At 45.3% G+C, this 22,396-nt stretch overlaps 1 protein-coding gene across 12 annotated transcripts in view; it reads right to left on the reverse strand.

Annotated features, from left to right (window-relative positions):
- The window catches only part of ADGRF5 (adhesion G protein-coupled receptor F5), a 120,697-nt gene that overhangs the window by 59,755 nt on the left and 38,546 nt on the right, over nt 1–22,396 (reverse strand). For 10 of the 12 annotated variants that reach the window (XR_003091727.1, XM_025191435.1, XM_025191436.1 and 7 more), the window contains exon 2: nt 812–946. The exons of the other annotated variants lie outside the window; for them this stretch is intronic. The gene's annotated coding sequence lies outside the window, so the exon portion shown is untranslated. The remainder of the gene's footprint in view (nt 1–811; nt 947–22,396) is intronic. 12 annotated transcript variants of the gene reach the window in all.

Consider the following 22,396-nt stretch of genomic DNA (forward strand, 5'->3'; position numbering starts at 1 on the left):
GGGAAATTCAATGATTTATCAAGCTACAGGTCAGATTAGCTGATCCTTGTGGTCCCATATGACTTTAAAACCAAGGACTTTCTAATTTCTTTAATTTTGTGACCTCCGTTTCTTCCCCCTTACAACCATTCTCTCTCTCTTCATTTGCTCTGGTGGTTTTCCTGTCAGGAAGCCCAGAAAGGATGCTTAAGAACAGCTTTGTTTTTTTCTGTTGAAATTTTCCACAAAAAAATAAAAAATAAAGTAAGTTTTTTTGGAAGAACATCTCAGATTGCACTGGAAAACCCAGAACTAAAACACCGAATTTAGTTTTCAGAAATCAAAACTGAAAAGTTTAGTGGAGAAATTATTGATAGATATCAAGTAAAGCATCCAGTTCCTGTGGGAATTTTCATTTGAGCAAACCTCCAATTTTACATTAAACACATTTTTTTTTTAATGGAAGATTTTCAACCAGCTCTAATTTTGGTGTTGGTGCTGATAGATCGGCCAGCAGAAAACAGTGTCTAGACTCCTTAGCATGTTTCATTCTCAGGATAGTTGAGATACAAGCAAGAAAGACCCAAATTTGCTACCAAATCTCTTCCCTGCACCATAGTATACAGGTTTGCTGTTTAACCCTTACCTGAAAACAAAACATATTACTCAGATTTAGCTTTCAAAATATACAGTACTGGTCTGCACAACCTCAAAGCTCTTTTTCATTCCTGATTTCTATGAGCTTGTCATTAGGTTAGTGGGTCTTAATAGCGCCTCTTACAAATCCAGGTCAGCACCGTTTCTTTTGGATGAAAACCCTGGAGTATTTTACCTGTTTCAGTTTCCGTTCAGGAAAGGTCCCCCGGTGGGATCTATGCCACCATCTTACACCAGCACCACTTGCTTCACCGCTGCTGCTTCAAAGGGAGATCACTCACAATGCCACTTGTTGAAGGAGCTGATCGAGCTGTCAAGACAAGAGAACATGTTCCTTCTGCTGCCCCGACTTGGTTTCAAAGTAAAAGGAGAAGCTGAGCTGCGCTGTCATTAGTGAATGCAGGAGCATTTTAAAGGAGCTGTTTCCTGATGGCAGGTAATGAGCATGGGTTTCCACAACCCCAATCCAAGTCTCTAAGCCCCTTATCTGCAGGTTTGCTCTGTGAAGTGGACTAACTCGTTCTGTTGGCGTCACTCACTCTGCTCGTTTTTTACAAAGAAAAGGGCTTGGGACATGTAACTTAACTGAGTAAAACGAGGCTTTTCCCATTGGTGTTTATGCAGGTGCCGTGGAACAACGTGGTATTTCTGGCTTTGATTTAGAGACGACAAAGGGAAACAATGCTAATGTTACTCTGAATGAGCTGGCACCACACTTGCTTCCACGGATGTATGAATGTATTGATCTTGGCAGTAACTGAAGCTGGTTGGAATGCCCTATTGTAGGTTTAAATATGTTGCTATTATAGTATCACCGTGTCGAACTGAGAGTAAGGAGAAGAGCAGAAAACTGCATGAACCCCAACGGGGAGCTAGTACTGTTGAGCCCCAGCTCAAGTCTGGGATCGTGCCCAGTATGCAAAAGCCAATAAAGATACCAGGGGTGAAAGTATAAAGATTTATTGCTAGCAATACAAGGTGCAAGCGGAATAATTTCACGTAACAAGCACACAGATTCTCAATACTAAGCATCTTTTATACAGGAGTATTGGACCTTCATAAGCATTCTTGTTTGCTAATTGATTATAAGGGAGTGACGCAAGGAGTTCTTTACTGAGCATGTCTCTATACCTGTGTTTTAGCTATGTATCTCATTTCCATACATGTATGTTTCATTAGCATACTTTCTCCCCACCTAGGGGTGTGAATCTTAATATTTAAATCAGTCCTTTGCCCTAGTCCACTAATTCTGTTTTTGTTTTCAAGCCTCCTTTATCTAAGACTGTCTTCTCCTTATCATTGCAGTTGGACATTAGTTACATAACAGAGACTTTTGCTTGGGCTATGTGTAGTGGTTTCTAGGTCAAACCTGACAGTATTATTATTCTTTCCTTCTTTATTTATTTCATTATTATTTCTATAATGCCCCAGTTCAGGATCAGGCACCCATTGTGCTTGGTGCTGTACATGCAAGTAACATGTATCTAGATTCTTAAATGACTGTTTTCACTGTAACACCTGAATACCTTGCAGTCATTAATGGATGCTGTTCTCATGACACATGGTGCTGTGTTAGCCCAGTTTCACAGATCGGGATCTGAAGGTGAAGTTGCACATTACACTAAAACCATACTAAATGTGTGGAGTGTTAACTGGTGCTAAAGGTAGAACATGTTGTGAGCAGTCACACGTTAATACCTTTTCTTGCCAGCACAGCTCTGACTTGCCCATAGAAGCCTGGCAAGCAGGGGGGCAGCTAGGAGCCAGAATACCTGAGCTCCATCCCTGCTCTGGGGATGGAGGTGAGGGCTGGAAGCACTGCATCTTGGGATGCTGGAGGACTCCAAATTACTCATTTAATCTCTCTGACTGAGTCTGGAATCAAAGTTAGGTCTTTTGAGCCAGAGGCTAGCAACCTAAATGGTAGACCAGTCTTCCCATACCAGAGAGTGCCTGGCACTTGGTGGCAGATGGTGTGCACGAGGTAAAAGAGATGGACAGATGCAATTGCAGTGGAAGCAGCAAGAGCCCTCATGTGACTGAAATTTACCCAAACACCATTATTCTCATCTTACTCCTTCCATGGGTGGTTGCAAAGAGGAGCAACATGTACCCTTCACAGCAGAGCCAAAGCATTGTATGTGCCTCAGACCAAAATTGACAACATAGAAATCTCTCCCTAGCCCTGCTGGCACCTAAACTCCTGGCTCTGGGAGAGCAAGTACATTCTCTCAGGGTTTGGGTGGCACAAGTGAAGCAGCTATGTGAAGCAGAGAGGTTCATAGATGAAGCTTTCAGGGATACTGTAGAGCAGACCCATCTCCACTGTAGCAGCTCCCATGCTGCTGAGCAGGATGAGAGCTTCAGGGATGGAGTGCATCAAACTGGGAAGGAGAGAAACTATCCCTAAGATGGTACCCACCTTCCAGAAGATGTTACAGCATCTGCTTGCACCAAAGATACTCTTCCAAGGGAGGGAACCCCACAGCATAGAAGTAGGCAGGTACTGGTAGTGGGTGATTTGATTATTAGGCACATAGATAGCTGGGTTTGTGATGTCAAAGAGGACCTCATGGTGACTTGCCTGCTGGGTACAAAGGTAATGGACCTCATGAGATGTGTAGACAGGCTGCTAGGAAGAGCTGGAGATGAGCCAGAGGTTGTGGTTCATGTGGGTACCAATGATTTGGGTAAGGGAAGCAGAGAGATCTTGGAAGCTAAGTTTAGGTTGCTAGATAGGAGCTTCAAGTCTAGGACCTCTATAGTAGCATTCTCTGAAATGCTTCCAGTGCCACGTGCAGGGTCACGTAGGCAGGCAGAGCTCTAGACTGTCAATGCATGGTGCAGGGAGGAAGGGTTTAAGTTTATTAAGGGGACCCTTTGGAGCAAGGGGAGCCTGTACACAAGGGATGGTCTCCACCTGAGCCAAAATGGTACCAAACTGCTGGCATGCAACATTAAAAAAGGTGGTAAGGCAGCTTTTAAACTAAAAACAGGGGTAAAGCTGACAGGTGCAGAACAGCACATAGTTCAGATTGACATGCCCTCTGTAGGGGTGAGACCATTAAAAAATGGGGACAAGAAACAGGATGAAAACAAGCACAGGCAAATGCCTTTAATGAATAAAAGGTCACAGAAAATAAACATGACTAAATTTAATGTGCATTAAGCTAATGCGCATTCAGTGATTTTTGGCAGGTGTCTATATGTGTGCAGAGACTTGGAACTAAAGTTAGTCCCAAGTCCCTCCAGTTCTGCCATGTACTCCTGTGGCCACTGGCTACATGGCTGCCAGCACTTGGGACTAACTTTAGTCTCAAATTGAAGGCAGGAGAGGCAGCCAGCCAGAAGCACTTGGGCTGGGCTCAGGCCGGCCCTCTAGTACCTGGTCAGTTCCAGCACTAAAGTTAGACGTGTTAATACACATTTGTGGGTATCAAATTTAGGCGCAATTAGCCTGAGTTAATGTGCATTAAGGACATGCTCATGTAGCCAGGTGACAGTAATGCATGTTAATGTAGGCTAATGCTCATTCTGAATGACAGCCAGCATAGCTTTGTTGCAGGTAGGTCTTGTTTTACCAATCTCATCTCCTTCTATGACCAGGTCTCTCACCACCTGGACATGGGAGACAAGGTAGATATTATATACTTGGATTTCCAAAAGGCTTTTGATCTAGTATCCCACAATATCCTTGTAGGAAAACTGGACAACTGTGGGCTCAGCTGCTCAGTGGTTCAGTGGGTGGGAAACTGGCTACAAGGTAGGACCCAGAGACTCTCATGAACAGATCTGTGTCATCCTGGCATGAAGTGGCCAGTGGTGTCCCTCAGGGGTCCATGCTTGGACCAGTGCTTGTCAACATCCTTATCAATGATTTGGATGGGGGAGTGAAAAGCTCGCTAGCTAAGTTCACGGATGACACCAAGTTATGGGGCAGTTTGGTCACACCAGAAGACAGGCTGCAGATACAGGCAGACCTGGACAGGCTCGAGAGTTAAGCAGACTGGCACCAGACGAAGTTTAATGCTTCCAAGTGTAAGGTGCTCCATCTGGGGGCAAATAACCCTCAACATACATACAGGCTCAGAGGTGACAGCCTGACTTGCACCATGGCCAAAAGGGACCTAGGGGCAATGACTGACCATTGTATTAACATAAGCCGTCAGTGCGATGCGGTGGCCAGCAGGGCAAACAACATGTTGGCATTCATCAACTGATGCATCTTGTGTAAAACTATGGAAGTGATACTCCCGCTGTACTCAGCACTGGTGAGACCGCAGCTGGAGTACTGCATCCAGTTCTGGGCGCCATACTTCAATAAGAATGTGGAAAAACTTGAGCGGGTTCAGAGAAGAGCCACCCGTATGATCAGGGACTTGCAAGACAAGCCATACGAGGAAAGGCTAAGGGACCTGGGCCTCTTTAGCCTAAAGAAGAGAAGGTTGAGGGGACTTGATAGCGGCTTACTGCTATATCAGAGGAGTGCATCAGGAGCTCGGTGAACAACTGTTCATTAGGGCACTCCTGGGGAAGCCCAGGACCAATGGATATACACTCCTGGAAGGCCATTTCAGGCTTACTACCAGGAAAAACTCCTTCAGATTCAGGGTGTGCAGATGGTGGAATAAACTCCCTCCAGAAGTGGTGCAGTCACCTACCCTGGAGGTTTTCAAGAAGAGACTGGACAGGCACCTCGCTGGGGTCTCCTAACCCCAGTTATCTTCCTGCCTAGAGCTGGGGAGGGGGGGGAGGCTGGACCCAATGATCTGCGAGGTCCCTTCCAGCCCCTTACAATCTATGAATCTATGAATCATTAATATCTTTTATGTAGACATGCCCACAGAGAAGTAACTAACCAGGAAACAAAGGCATACCAGGTTTTATATTAATGCTAAAGGTCGAACATAAGCGGTGGGGGAATTTGAATGCTTATCAGTTAATAATGATATGACATCATGGTTATCCTGTCAGCAACGTGGTGGAATGAGGAAAAATAATAGGATGCGGTACAGGATACAAATTATACAGAAATGATAGAGTAGATCATATCAATAGGGCTGTGGCACGCTACGTCAAAGAACACCATACTGGAGGCAGAAAGCAAATGCATACTACACATAATAAAGAGGAAAGCAGACTAAATGAAAGACAGCAAGGTTTAATGTCAGTGTTCCAGAGGCAGCAAGTAGAAAAAAGGCTTTTTTTCCCAAAAAGTGGAAGTCAAATTCTAATGAGGAAAATAAAAAGGAGCATAAACACTGGCAAAGCAAATGTAAGACTGCAATAAGACAAGCTAAGAGAGAATTTGAGAAGAAACTTGTTAGAGACACAAAAGGTAACAATACAAATTTCCTTCAGTACATTAGAAATCAAAGATCTACCAGGGAGTCAATTGGACCTTCGATGATCAGGGTGTAAAAGGGGCACAAAAGGACAAGAGGGTCATTGCTGAGAAACGAAATGTGGCGCTGCAAACTGCACATGTGCACTTGTCTGGATGTGCCCCTAGGGTCCTGAAGGAGCTCAGCTTGGAAATGGCTGAACTCCTAACTGTCGCATGCAACCTATCACTAAAAACAGCCTTGGTACCAGAGGACTGAAGAGTTGCCAATGTGACTCCATTTAAAAAAAAGTTTCTAGAGTGGATGCAGGGAACTACAGACCAGCGAGCCTAACTTCTGTTCCTGGAAAACTGGTAAAAATTAAAATGAAAAAAAAGAATTGTTCAGCACATGGATGTACATGACTTGCTGTGGAGGAATCAACATGGCTTTGTCAAAGGGAAATTGTGGTTCATGAAACTACTCCAGTTCTTTGAGGGTGTCAATAAGCAGATGGATTGGGACAATCCAGTTGTCATAGTATATTTGGACTTCCAAAATGCCTTTGACAAGCTGCCTCATCAGAGGCTCTTAAGGAGGTTCAGTAGTCATGGGATTATGAATCAGAAATTGGCTCCAAGATAGAAAGTAAAGAGTGAGTATTAATGGTCAGGTTTCAGGGTGGAAAGAAGTAAGCAGCAGGGGTCCTTGGGAATCTGTTTTGGGACCAGTGCTGTTTAACATCTGGAAAAACAGGTGAGTAGGAAGGTGGCCAAATTTGCGAATGACACAAAATTACTCAAAGTGGCAAAGACCAAGGTGGACTGAGAGGAACTACAGAAGACTCTGGTGCTATTGGATAAATGGACAACTAAATGGCAGATCAAATTCAATATGGACAAATGTAACATGATGCACCCGGGCAAAAAATACCTCAAACTATTCCTATGCTAGAATGGGCTCTACATTAGCTGTTACCACACACGAAGAAAACCTGAGAGTCATTGTGGACAGTTCACTAAAAACATTGGCTCAGTGCCCAGCAGCTGTCAAAAAGGCAAACAAAATGTTAAGGATTATTAAGCTCTATTAAGAAGAGAATTGTAAACAAAGTGGGAAGTATCATTATGCCCCTTTATAAGTCCATGGTGAGTCCACACCTTGAACACTGTGCCCATTTCTGGCCCTCACACCTCAAAAAGGGTATAGAGAAGGTCCAGAGAGGGGCAACAAGGATGATTACTGGTATGAAGGGGCTTCCATCTGAGGAGAGACTAAAAAGACTGGGCCTGGTCAGTTTAGAAAAGTGATGCTCAAGGAGGGACATGAAAAGGGTTTACAAAATACTAAATGGTGAAGAGGAAGTCAATAGGGATTTATTATTTATTCTCACAATATAAGAGCTAGGGATCACAAAATGAAACTAGTAAGTTTAAAACTAATATAAGGAAGTTATTTTTCATGCAACCTGCAATTAAAGTGTGGAACCCATTGCCTCCCGGGGTTGAGAGTTTAGACAGATTCAAAAATGGACTGGACACATTTTTGGAGGAAAGGGACATCAGTAGCAACTGAGCATGTAAGCTGGGGATACAGCCTCTGATTCAGAACGTCCTAGATCTTAAATGCTGGAGGCTGCAAGTGAGAGAGGAACAAGGGATAAAACCCTGGTCAGATCCAGTTCACTTCCCTTGCAGCATCCACTCTTTGCCACTGTGTAACACAGGATCCTGGGCAAGATGGACCTATGGTCCGGCACAGTAAATGGCAATTCTTATGTTCTTATGCTGGAAGAGTAATGGGGAAAGACCAAAGAGATGGCACTTCAAAGTGGTTAAGACTTTCACTCTAGCACAGGAGTGGGCAAAGTCCGGTCCATGGGCCAGACCCCGCCAGCAGTGGGCTCCATTTCCCAGCAGTCCCTACCTGCATGGCTGGGGCCAGTTTCCATGGAGACTGGCCCCAGCAGCACTGGCAGGGCATTTGGCAGGGTGTGAAGCTGCTCTGGGGCCAGGCTGGGATCTCGTGGCAGTGACAGCATGGTCCCGAGCCAGAGCAGAGCCAATATCTGCAGCCTGCATGCTCTGGGCAGGGGTGTGCACAGGCAGCAGATCGTGGCTCTACCCTGGTGACTGCATGGACTGGAGCCAGGGAAGAGCTGTGATCTGCTGCCTGCACGCCCCTGCCCGGAGCATGCAGGCTGCAGATCACGGCTCTGCCCTGGCTCCAGACCATGCTGTCACCACTGCAAGATCCCAGCCCGGCCCCGGAGCAGCTCCCTGCCCTGCTGTGCGCCCTGCCTAGGCTGAGGCTGATCTCCATGGAAACCCTGGCCAAAACATGGTTGCTGCTGGGATCTCCATGGAAACCAGCCCCATCCACACAGGCAGGGGCTGCTGAGAAATGGAGTCTGGCTGCTGGCCGGATCCACCATTTTGCCCAGCCCTGCTCTAGCAGCTGGCTACCATATCAGCACTACATTTCATTCTGTTTTTAATGGATTTACTTGGGTAGACAACTCAATTTATTTGAAACATTTTTTTTTACCATAGTAAATTTGGATCAGATATTTCAGAGAGATCACAAAAAACTTAGAAAATGGGTCATCTAAACTATACCCTGCCAAAAAGTAGGATACATTCTCCCTAAACTATTCTTCTTTGTGCCTGAATGCTATACAGTTGGTCCAATAAAAGTTATACCTACAAGACTCCTTGCCTTTCACATATTTCCTGGACTGTCATGGATTCAACAACACTCCAATCCCACTAAACCAGGGGTGCACGATCCCTGGCCCATAGACCAGATCTGGCCCATAGAGTTGTGTCAACTGGCCTGCAGCACTCCGTACAAATCTGGAAATTTGATGGCAGAGAAGTGGTGGCAGCAGCAATTGCCACTCCCTGCTGCCAAATTTCAGGACCTGTGTGGTTGGACCCAGGTTCTTGGAGTCGGGCTGGTACCCAGCTGGTTTCGGGCAGTGCTTGATTGTGCCCACAAACCAACTTCACTTGCCAGTCCTGTGGGGGGAACTGACTTGCAGACTGACCCTGCACCACTCATCTGACCTATGGAGCCAGACAGTTGGGCACCGTGGTACTAAACAATTCCTTACAGAGGTTTGTCAGCTCTTAAAAACCTCCCAAGGTAATTGATTCCAGGGCTTAACTATCCTTGCAGTTATAAAGATTCCCCTTATACCCAACTTAAATACTTCCTGCACCAATAGGCAGATTGCTTCTTCCTGTCCTGTCCCCTATAGACATAGACAAAAAGTATAACCATCCTCTTTTCAGAAGTCTTTTTATGTATTTCATGACTGTTAGCGCTCCCCTCAGTCTTTCCTATGCCAGACAAAACAAATTTAATGCTGTCAATACTTATTACTACATTTGCCCAATCCATGCTAGGAGTTCTAGTGACCCTCATCTATAACAGCAATACACAGAGGTGTCTAGTACACTACATCTTAGTGGCTGATGATTCAGCTTAACACACAATTCTCTAAGCAAAGCCTACTATCTATCCTTCAGTTTTCACATGTTCGCCATGGTGTTTTGCCATAGGATGACAATGTTCTGCCTCAGACACATATAAAAGGCAGTATTGGAATAGAGTACCATTGTCATTTGGCAGGAGCCTGTCCTTCTTTCGTGTGTCCTTGTCCTTGAGATAAGGTATTTAATAGAATTTGCAGATTTGTTGGAAGCTGACACGGCCGCAGCATGAGTGCTTCTGCTATGGCCTCAGACTTGGGACCTCTGGGCTGCCAACCACACACCTTAGCACCCACACCACCTCAGCCCCCCAGGATCCTGTGAAAAACCATACCGTTAAAGGCACTGTCAAAGCAACAAGAGGTCAGAACTAAAGGAACATTAAGCCTTTTAGTCACTTTGCTAAGTGTTTTTCCTCTTCTTATTTAAAACATACTGCCACATCACTACAGGTCATGCTCTTGCCAGCTATTATGGTCTCAAATAGATTTGGCATGGTGAATGTTGTGGAGCAAGGAAACCTCAGGAAGATTTCACTGGCATTAGGAAGTAGTATTAGTGACTCAGTCAGTAGCAACCTCTCTCAGAATCAGCCCTTATGATTGTTAAACCTTTCTATAATGTTAACAGCCCCAGATCTCAATCCAGATTAAGGCCCTATTGCATTGGGTGCTGTACAAACACAGATAACAAAACAGTTCTGCCCAACAGAGCCTCAGATCAACAAGGGACAAAAGCAGACGAAAGGCTGGAGATGGGGATATAGCATACGAATAAAAGAGCTTGGTGCAGACTGGCCCAGCTTCCTTAGTTCAGTGGGAATTAACAATGAACAAGGTGAGGCATTTTGGAAATCTTGTGCTGATGGCAGGGCTGGCTCCACTCATCTTCAGCTCCTAGGCAGCTGTACTGTCTGAACCAACATCTAGCTGCACTCCCTGATCTGTAAGCCCTATCAGAAGAGTCACAGTGAGCACATCTACACATTCACATTTACTGTGCAGGAACCAAAAATTATTGCATAGCATGAGCACACATCGACATGTGCATGCCTGTACTGTGCAGTAACTGTGGCAACTTACACCGATTTGGGAGTAAATTTGATAGCTGCATCATGCAGGTATCAAATGTATACCCAATTAGTTACTGTGCAGTAACGTATATGTAGATGCCTTATTGCACAGTAACACTATGCGTGTGAACTGACTTGGGACTAACTTTAGTCCCAGGTCAGTCCACACACAGCGTTATTGTGCTTTAACAGCTGCATGTGTAGACACTGGCCTACAAACTGCTTACTGCGCAGTAAATGCATGTGTAGACATGCCCAGTCTATACATACAGCAGCTGAGGTCACTGTCACCCATCCCCTGAGCCTTTTATGCTGTCAATAGCCAGGGCAGATGAAGGAGCTAATCCATCCTTACAACATGGTGGCTCCAGGATACTTGGAAGAGTTGGGAGTAGCCGTCCTGTGAACCTTTGGGCTCCATCCAGGTCAGAGGCTGCATTGCTGTGTAAGCTGTTATCATAACTCTTGCCTCTAGACATCCAGAATAGATGGCCTTCCATGCTATTTACAAGGAATGGGTTGAAGTTAGAACCAGACTCCTAAAGGAAGAGAGATGATTTTAGGAGAACAGCTATGGGCAGCAGAAGATTAGTCTCTTTTTGAGAAAGGGGCTCCTCCAAAATTTTTTAGCCCGTGAGCAGGAGAGAAAAATGCAATTTGGGGAATGCATTATAGCGTGACATGCAAATGGTAGGGTCCACTGATGCAGAAAGGATCTGGAACTACTGTGCCTCAAGCTATCTTTGACAAACCTTATATTTGTTATTCTTCCACACTGATGTGTCATGCCTGGGCTTTTCAACATGACATTTTGTTTTATCAAAGGAAGAAAAGGGAGAGGAGAAAATGCTCTGGTGCTCTCAGACAGGGCCATATCGAAAGCCAGCTGAAGCCAACATACAGACTGGCACCGAGTCCAGTGGACTTTGGAAGAGGTTTGTGATGTATTTGTTTTTGTGCTCTTTAAAATAAGGCAGGGTCAATTCCTTGGTGAGTATAGTCTTTCTGGTGGGACCCCAAGGAATCCTGCTCTAGATTTTTACTGGGTAATGCAATATGCATCCAAGTAAATTAGCCTGAGAGAGCCTTAAACAATCACTTTAAATAGTTGCTTCTTATAGACAAACCTAACTTTTCCCCCCAACAAATAATCCAAATACCAAGAAATACCATTCTCAGAGTACATTAAGAAAAATACAGTTTTGCTCTGAGAGTTACCTGAAGTATAAGTATAAGAGAGGCACTAAAACAGATAACCAACAAACAGTCTTAAGCATTGAGGAATAATGACAATCCATGGCGTTCCACGGAAGAACCACCCGACCTCTTACATCAGCTGCTGGAAATATTTATAAGGCTGCACGTGCATTTGATGTTCAGGCTAAGGGTGGCACTTTCATTGTATCTGTGTTTGTTCAATGAACTGCTGATGTGATGCTTGCATGGTTGTTACTTATTTAATACTTGCATAAACATCTGATTGGTGAACAATACTAAAGTGGACTGATTTGAGGAATCTTCTTCTTCATAACAATGTTCTAACTCAGTGACTGTTAATTAGGTCATTTAATGCCTCATGTGTCCAGATCCAAACTGATTTAGCTCATGCTTTAATTGCAGCAATCCTTCTCAGAATATAGTAACTCCACCATGCAGTGAGTTTGTTCTCATTAAGTTTAGTATACCCAGCTTCCTGATTACCGCTGCCAGCAATTACTTCTTTCTTTCCTACCTAGAGTGACCTGTCTTGGCACCTGTGTGCCACACATGGCTCCTAGCTCAACCTGACCAAGATGTTACTTCCCATTTTAAATGCTGGTAGGTAACTAGGGTTGCTCCTTCTCAACATCAGGGAGAAGAGTGGTCACATCCCCATTTAGCAGCCAGGTCCCTCTGGTTCTGCCTGGATGCCTGCAGTCTTTGTTCGGGACTTGCCTGCTTTGGGAAGGTGCACGACCTCTCTCATCTGGACAGGAATCACCAAACTGCAGATACTACCACACCACCAGGACTTGGGCATTTTGATCTAATGGCAAGAGCTGAGGTTTGGAATCAACCACACCACCAAGGGAGAGGCCAAGATCAGGATCCAAGATTCAGGATCCTGGGCAATCAGGAAGCCGGAAGCTGCATGGCTTGGAGCCAGATAATCAGCACTCTGAACCAAGTCCATTAAATAGCTTGCAACCCACTACCCCATCCCCATGAGCTCTCCCCCCAGTCAATCAGGAGGCAGAGGCAGCTTGATGCACGCCAGCTGTCCAATCAGCCTGAGCAAGGCTGACTGTTATGGCTTTTGATAGGCACTGGGCATATCTACATAAGACATTTACTGCGGAGTTGTCCAATTTGCTCTGTAGTAAGTGTCTCAGCATCTACATGGGCAGTGCTATTAGGATGAAGTAAACTAATTAACTGCATCATAGGACGGTACCTGTAAACACAAGTTCGATCCTGCAGTGGATTTTTTTACTCTGCAGAAATGCACATGTAGATGTTGATGGGGCTGGCTGGAGCATGAGGGTGCTTCAGTGCATGGGCTGCCTGTTTACTGGCCCTGCACTGGATCACCCTCGTGCCCCAGTCAACCCCTCTGCATGACATTGAGCTGGGGGGACAGGAGCAGCCCTGGTCTGGCAGGCTGATCCCCACCCCCAGTATCCCTGCCAGCTGTGGCTGCTCCAACCCAGCTTAATATGCTATGGTCCCCGGAGCACATATAAATATGGTGCCTGGGAGCAATAAACTCTGGCACAGTATGCACCAGAGTGTATTGCTGTACATTTATTGCACATTCAGATGCACGCATTGTCAAGTAAATGAAGGTGAGGATGCACTGTGATGGCTGTTTGCAGTTCTGAGTCAAAGTGGTTCAGAGAGAGGCAACTGAAGACAAGGGATCTTTGGTAAAACTCCCCTACTATGAGGAACTGAACGGTGTGGGCTGCTAAACTGCTAAACCTGCCAGTCAGTACAAGGACGAAGCCCTAGATAGCTGTCCACAAAGCTACTGCGGACAACATAGCAAGCACTTGAAAAAAATCATGGATTACTCTCTTGACTGCTGTACGCCATGGGGTCTTGCTGTGAAGACGCTCATCAGCTGCCAAGATCTATAACCCAGCACACAAGAAGCAGTGCTTCACTGAGTACAGCTGCTCCACGTAAGTATCTTATATCTCCTGCTTCTTCTCCATCAGATCTACAGGTGTGCCATTGTCAGCCCCATGAAGAAGCCAAGAATGAACCCACTTGTTGGCATGACTAAATACACAGAATCATAGAAAAAAAGTAGGGCTGCAATGGAGATCAATGAGTCCAACCCCCTAATCAATGTGAGATCACCATTTCCTAAACCGTCTTAGACAAGTATTCATCTAATCTGAACTTAATAGCAAAGGGTGCCTATACACATGCTTGGGGGTGGGGAGGGGCCATTTTAATTACAGTGGTCCCCCTGAAAGCAGCTCTAATTAAAATGGCTTACCATCATGTGTATTAAGCCCCTTGCATTTTAAAATGGTCAAGGGGGTACTTTAACTGAAGTTCATTTGACAAATACCCCTGAAGCTATTTGGAAACATGGGGGGCTTAATACAAGTGACAGAGAGACAATGCTAGAGCATTTGAATTAGAATGCAGAACAGCCTTGATTAATTAAGTCTGCTCTGATGTGTTCTAATTAGAGTATGAACCAGCATGTCTATAGGCAGCCAAAGACTCTACGGGTGTGTCATTCTGTTAGAATTGGTGGCCATTGTGAGTCAAGGGCTCAATAATGCATCCTTCAGGCTGCCTAACACCACTTCAAAAATGCTGCTGCCAAAATTAATATGCATTGAGGGAAGAAACCACAGGAGTTTATCAGCTTGACCCCAGATCTCAAAAAGCCTGTTTTGTCCAGTAGGCAATGCATAATGTGATGTGAGAGGAATCATGTAGCAGAGTGGTGGAGCACTGTACCACGGGCTCTTGGTCCAGCATCAAAGTAATGCATGGCTGCGTGGATGCAATTAGGCAGGAAAGTGGTGTGGACACATTTCATACATACTTAAATAGTTGCATTGAGACTGAACAAACCAGATAACTGGCACATCACCATAGCCTGGAAATACTGTCCAAAGTAGAGATGGGAACAACCTGGAGCTAAAATGGATGAGGAATTTTCCCCCTACGTCCACAGGCATGGAGTCTGGGATTGGGGTGGGGGGAAATGTTGCTTTTGTTTGTTGCATGGCCTGTTCCTTTTCCTGGACCCTTTCTCTGTTGTTAGAGGTAATGTCAGTGCCCTTTTCTCCCCTGCACCTTGTCTTCAGAAGATGTTTTAGGGCTGCAGTATGTGACATGGGGCTAAAATGGCCAACTTTTAGGATTCTGTGGACAAAAGGTTACCTGCAAATGCAGGGGACAGGATTCTCTGGTCCAGGGGGTCCTTCCAGTCCTGCGTTCAAGAATGGTTTATGATAATTAAATCCCATCCTCTCATTGCGTCTGCACCATTTCCCCAGCTGGCAAGTTTAATTTGTCAGATTGCAATTTTAAAATCTAGTTAGCACCTCGACAAATTCCAGCAGAACCCCATGAATACTTGTCTTCCGAATACAACCGAAGTCTTCATACTCCAAAGCAGAACATGAGACGTGAGACTATCTTCACACAATCTCTGCCAAAGGGTCATATTTATTATTTTTGAGCCTGATGCTCTGGTGGCCAGGCACTTCAAAGTGACATTGTGGTTTGTTGAAGGAAGGAAGGAAAGGTAACCTGAATATGGGTTGCTTTTTCTCAGATCTACACCTACCGAAACCAACAGACAGGCTCATTGACTTTGGATCAGGCCTGCAGAAGCCATAGACTTGTTTCTTCCCCCAGCTTGGTTTACTCTGTGTACTTCGGCATGGGTCAAGGAGAACTGGCCTTGCATTTGATGCTTTTCTTGCTGTTTCTGCTATGCAGCTTTCAATCTAGAGGGCAGGAACTGCACAGATTGGAACCAGATCCAAAATTCCCCCGAAGTATTGGGTAAATCTAGTCCAAGACTGAGCCCTTCTCTAGCTCTAAGCAAACTTCTTGTTTCTTTACAATGTCTTGCACAATGCATCTTTCCCTCTTTCCCCATTTCTCTTTTTTATCTTGGGATGAGGCGATTGAATAGTTACATATTCAGAGAATCTAGCTTGAAGATGGTAACAAAACTGGCCCAGCGTTAACTCTAAAACAGAGAGAGGCAAAGAACCATGCAGAGACTGGACTGTATATCCCTGAAGAAATAAAACAACTATCCAAAATGTGAAAATCCAAAGCCATGATCATTCTTGGCAGAAATGAATCAACCAAATAACTGCATAAAATGCTGTCTGTGTAAATAAATCTGACTACCATTTCCTTCTAGTTTGAAATGGCAAACCAGGTTGCTCAAATAGCCTGCCAGCAGCATCGTGAAATGTTCAGGAGCATATCCATGTAAAATTTCTAAACCCTCTTTCCCCACATCTCCAACCCCTCTTTAGAGATGATAAATCAGCCTTATTGCTAAGAACAAACAGTAAGCAATTTGCTATACCTCCCAAGGTTAGGATGACCAATGAACAAACACTAGTCATGCTAGCTCTCTCTTGGCTGAGTATTGACTAAGCCAATTGCCCAAGCATTTGGTTTACAAACTGCATATGAACCTAAAAGGCCATTTAGGGGTCTGGAAAACTGCCACTTGGATGTGTCAAGTGAAATAAAATCCTACCCTAGGAATGCAGGGCATTGTGCAGTGCTAAATGTCCACATCTCCCAGTGGGAACTGTAGGTTTTTAGCTGCTTGATGGAGTGGCCATACACAAGCTGTCTCAGCTAACAGTCTTGAATAGTTTGACTTCAATAAGGCCATGGGTTTGTCTTTTGAGATTTTTATACTACACCCATAGCCATGGTAGCTTATTTTTGGTGCTATTTCCCCCAGTGTTTATCCAGCTGTTTTCTTTCAGACATCCACAATGAGAAGTCTCTGATGCCTGAGGTCTGGAGGGAAATAAAAGCAAGGTTGTAGAAAGAGCTAATGATTAGGATGCACATAATGGGCTGCATTGGTCTATTGGATTAAGTGGACCAGGTTCTCAGCTAGCATGGCTCAAGTGACATTCAGGGGGATTGTGCCATCTGAGGGTCTGGACTGAGGTCTTTCCAGTCTACCAACATCTACAGAACTGTTCTTCTGAGACCAGATTTCTAGAGTGAAAGCAACAATGTAAGTACTAATTTTCTTTTAATTTGTCCATAGTTTGTTTTTCCTCCTTTTGGCAGTATAGGGCAACTTTGCCTCTCTTTTTCATTGCCTAAAACATGACCTTTGAAGGGTGCACACTATGTCATGGGATCAGGCAATGTTTGTTTCAAGCAAAAAATACACAATGACTAAGTAACACACGCCCATGTACAACAATAATTCATGGGAATTTATTATAAGGGGAAGGGGACATGGGGGGAAAAATCAGACTGCCCTGAGATAACACAGCTTGGTTAGAACAAAAATATGTAAACACAAATTAATCAAAGACTCAAGATGCATTTGCTATAGTGATAAGGATTCAAAGAGTAAAAACAAAACAGGCTCTGATATACTTTTGGCTGTAATATTTTGAAAAGAAGAAGGGGGACTTGATTACAGCTATGTTATTCCAATTTTTTATTAAAATATACTGATAAACAAATAGCCAGTTTTTAGTTGGCCAGCTACGTCAATGTGAGTCAAGGATTAAGTTATTTACTTAGGACAAAATTCAGATTGATTCTGGAGACACGTCCAGTTTAGTTATGAAGGTACCTAAAAGGCGCCCACGGGGAATTCAGACAAACAGGGTTTGGCTGCATAAGGAGTCCTGGCACCTATCTGGGGATGCATGCATTTCTGAAGAATGATTCAAATGCTGAGTGGGAAACCTCCTTAAGGTAGCCGACAGGAAGCACTAAGCAGAGGTGTCTTGCCTGAACTCCCATCCCTGTGGAGCTAGGGATGGGAGATCCAGTGCATTGGATGCACTGATCCAATGGGATGGGATGATCCAATAGGATGGGAGATCCAGTGCATTGCACCTTCTTCTGAGCGAACACACCTGAGGCTGGGCAGTGTCGCCACCCAACTTTACATAACAGCCTAATGGTTAGAGCATTCAGCCAGGAAGTGTGAGGGGCCTGGATTATAGGTCTTCCTTTATTTAAGGAAATGTGGGTTTGAAACAAGTAGAAGAAAGACTAACTTCATAGCCTCAGTTAAGGGCAATTAGTTGGGATGGATGAGTTCTGCTCCCTGCTGCGGCATGCATTTTAAATCAGGGAGTTATTGAATAAAAAAAACCCAGTAAGATTTCCAACTGCAAGAGCCAGAACCTAGGTCTTCCCTTGGCCTACAGAGTGCCCTGACCAACAGGCTGCAGTCAGCCTCCCCTTTGCTTTCTCTCCTCCTAGCCCAATGACCTGCACTATGGTGCAGCTTCGGTAGGAAGGGTGCCCCTCACCTGCAAGCTCTTCTGTAGCTTCATGATTACAATATTCTTTTGGGAAGCAATAGATGGGGGGCTGTATCCCCTCAGCTTGAGGAGGGACTAGGCACCAAATCTCCCACTTCCAGGAAGATTGCTTTAACCACTAGGCCAGCTGGTCCCAATCTGTGGTACACAGACAACCTGGCAGTGGTATGCATTAACAGATGTATTAGAATTACATTATACAACAAAAATTTGCTGATGGTACTTAAGGTTGAACTGACACCCTAAGTACCATCGGCAAATGTTTATCATTTTAAATTGGTGGTGCGCAATCTGTCAGAGATTGGGAACGCTGCACTAGGCCATTATGTAAAAGGGCATCACTGTGACCTGTGTTTCCAAGTGAAGATGACAATGGCCGCTGCACTCTACCTGGTGCTGCTGGTGTGCAGTAGGTGTGCTCTTAGTGCACATGCTGGACAGGCTCCTTATGTAGGGTGACTATATGTCCTGAACTGGCCCGGAAAATCCTGGATTTCAGAGGCCAGTCCCAACCAGCTGGTGAAAATTAAAACAGGCAGGGAGAGGCAGAGCAGCTTGAGCTGTGAAATAGGAAGCTTTATTAACACTAATTCTAACTTCACAGGTGATTGTTAACATCTGTGAAGTAAAGAACAATGGGTCATTAACTTCCCATTGACTCCCTGGCCCTCTGGACCTGGCCTGGAAGGAGCCCAGAGGTCTGAATCCAGCTCCCAGCCCATTTGACACCTGATTTAGGCAGTGGCCAAAAGTCAGCGGAATTAAACTGCTGTGAATTTGGAGTAAGAGAATGATATGTTTGTGCCTTACAAGGTCCTGAGGAGTAACCACGCTGGCAATGAAACCACACTGTGACGACACTGCATGGTGCTATTCATACTTTGCTTTCTTTGAGATATGCAGCAGGACAGGAGAACTCACTTTGTCTCATTCTCAACCCAATTGTACAATTTAGATTGGAAAGTCTGTCTTCATTTGAACGTAGAGCTGGATAGGAAGTGAGCTTTTCAATCGCATGCAAAGTATGAGATCTCAAAAATATTTCCTTTTCTAAGTCCAAGCAAGAAGTAGCTGTTCTTTCATGAAGTGACAAAAGAAGACAGAGGGACAGACAGGAAGAGCAAACTAATGAATGAACAACTAAATTGAAACACTCTGTTTTGAAAAATATCAAGTTTGAGATGTTGAGGTTAATTTTGTTCACTATACATATTAACTGAATTCTTTTAACAATTCTGACCTAAAAGCAGAACTTTTCACTTAGAAAATGTCAAAATGGGACGTTTTGATCATTTTAACTTCTTGCAACATTTTTGGAAACTAGAATTTTCTCAAAGCAGTCCTTTCCTTAGTTGCCACTATCTAAGAAAAAGGATTTAAGCAAAAAACTCTTCCACAGGTCTACTCAAACGCTGTTAGGTTCATTTTCCACATGGGATTTCTTTTTCTCCACTTATTCACAAATTGGAGAGAGGAGAGCAGCAGGCGTATTCTAGTCCCTATCGTTTCCTATCCCCTGCCCCTCCCCACGTGTGTCTGAGCAGAGCACATTTGGAAGGACTGTAGAAAAGGATGAATCACGGCATGACACCCCACCCTGATCCTAGCTCATCTCTGCTGGCTGGGGTGGTAGGAGGGACGTGACCCTGAACTTCCCTTTTCCCTTCTCATTTTTTCTTGTAGTTTCTAGAGATGCTGGTGGGATTGGCCTCTCCCAGGTCTTGTGCTCAGGAAGTGCAACACATCAGACCGTGTTAGTGAGCACACGGAAGGCAGAAAGCCCCTTGAACTCTCCCTTGCTGTTGGCAGACTAAGGAGGCTGGTCTAATAACATCTGCTCACATCCAATTTCCATCAACTTCAGTGTGTTTTGGATCAGATCCATAGATCTGGCCAGCTGCAAGCTCATTCTACACATATGTCCTAGAAAGTGCAATGACTGGGTGCCTCTTGCTTTCTGCACCTCATTAATCTTTCAGTTTTGTTTTGCTATTGCTTCAAGAGCTGCTGAAAAGACATCAGTGCAGCTGGGTCTGGCCAGCTTTGTAGGAAGCTCCTGAGATTATGTCTGTGCAAGTTACTTGCTGTTTACATAACCCCATTGGGATGGGGGTATCATTTCCTGGAAAAATAATTAGCCTGTTAGCAGCTAGCAATGAGGACTTAAAAGCACAAGACAGTGTCCAGCATCTGGCACGTACTAAACAGAGGAACACAGAATTGGAAGGAGCATCCTGAGGCACCATGTCCAATCCTCTGCCTTTGCAAGCAATCCCATTATCTAACACCACTCATAAATGGGTCATGCCCTACCTTAAAACTAGTCAGGGGTTTTGCCCCAGCAACTTCTACTGGAAGCATTTCCAGAACTTCACTGCTTGGATGGATAGACACCTTCTATCTTCCAGCCTACACTTATTCATGCAGTTCTGCTCTGGTGCCCATGGGTAACTTGGCAAGGCTAAACACCGCCAGGACTGTTGCACTGTGCTAGCTGTCTTGGAGGTTGTTTTCTTCTCTCTGTGTTTGAGGCTAGCAAAGCTACTTGTTCCATCTCAGGCCTAATCTACACCATAAAACTTTTGCCAGTAGAAGTCCAGCTATGTATGCCTCTACAGTAGCACCCTCCTTTGTGCCAACAGTGTCACACTACCTCTGCTAAGCAGAGCCAGGTTACTGTTTGGTAAAGGTGTGTACAGTCACTGCCATGCCTTTTGCCCACAGCTGCAGTCCCTTCAGCAGCAGATACTGTCTCAGCATGCATTTAATGCTCTGGCAACTGCTGAGTGGAGGTGCACACGTGCCCTAATGGCTGGGTAGTGACTGGCCACCAGACCTTGTGGTAGCAGGGTGAAGTGAGTACAGACAAAGCTTAGCCTGACAAAGGGTTTTTGAACCCCAAAGCTTGCTTAATAACTATTCTCCAACCATTTGAGTTGGTCTAATAAAAGATATCAAATTCACCCAAGGAACCTTGTCTGCGTACAAACAAAACTTCACTCACTGGTTTTTAGTATATAATCCAAAAATTATCATTGACATGGATAAGCCCAGTTTGTTTCATAGAAGTTCAATCCACATGAGACTGAGCCACAATATGGACCCAATGCACAGCCATGTCACTCTAATCCTGTATTAGAGTAGGCCCATGGAAAATAAACCCTGGGTTTGGAATTCATTGACCTCTGGGGGTGCGTCCAGATGAGTGCGCACATGTGTCTTGCAGCATCTCAAAGCCCGTTGAAATGCTGCAAGAGGCACGTGCAGCAACTAGAAAACATTCCCCGCACTGCAAATTTGGAGCGCGGGGGCAAAATTAGACCCCATACCCAGGGGTAAAAAAAAAAAAACGCAGGGAAAAAAAAAAAGTGAGGCAGGGTACAGTCCTGGACCGTGGCCTGAGGCAACCAGAGGCTGGGTCCTCCACAGAGATGCTCTGGTGGTAGCCAGAGCATCTATACGGCTGTCCCTCACCCTGGTGCTGAAGCATACTGCCTGCCTGTGCGGGACAGGCAGGGTGCCAGCCACAGGGAGCTGGACCCGGGCTCTAGTGCTGGTAAGTGAGGTGGGGGCTGAAGGAGGAGACCATGGTGATGACCCCTAATTTCATAGACATTAGGGCTGGAAGGGACCTCGGAAGATCATCGAGTCCAGCCCCCTGCCCAAAGGGCAGGAAGTCAGCTGGGGTCATAGGATCCCAGCAAGATAAGCATCCAGTTTCATCTTGAAGGTGTTCAATGAAGGCGCTTGAACCACCTCCGGTGGCAGGCTGTTCCAGACCTTGGGGGCTCGGACAGTAAAGAAATTCTTCCTTATGTCCAGCCTGAAACGGTCTTGTAGTAGTTTATGACCATTCGACCTAGTTGTCATCCCTTGGGGCGCTCTGGTGAACAAACGTTGCCCCAGATATTTGTGGTCACCCCTGATAAACTTGTAGGTGGCCATCAGATCACTCCTGAGCCTGCGCTTTTCCAGGCTAAAGAGCCCCAGGGCTCTCAGCCTGTCATCGTAGGTCTGCTTCCCTGACCTCTGATCATGCGCGTGGCTCTTCTCTGGACTCTCTCAAGCTTCTAATGGGTCTGCCTGATCCCTCAGCCCCACCTAATTGCTGCCTCACCTGGCTCCACCCACCCTGCTGCCCCCTGCGCCCCCCATGGCTGCCCTGCCCAGCCCCCAAGCCCTGCGATTGCTGCCCCTCTGGGCCCCAGCATCCCAGCAATTAAAAACAAAAAACCCCTTCCCTACATTCACCAGCAGTAGCAGCTGCCATCAGGGTCACTGGGGCCTCCTGGCATAGCCCCCCCCTGCGCGCCCACGCACAAAACCAGCCCGAGCATGGCGCCGCCGGCG

This window comes from Alligator sinensis, unplaced genomic scaffold (genome assembly GCF_000455745.1).
Source record: "Alligator sinensis unplaced genomic scaffold, ASM45574v1 scaffold1666_1, whole genome shotgun sequence".
NCBI lineage: Eukaryota > Metazoa > Chordata > Crocodylia > Alligatoridae > Alligator > Alligator sinensis.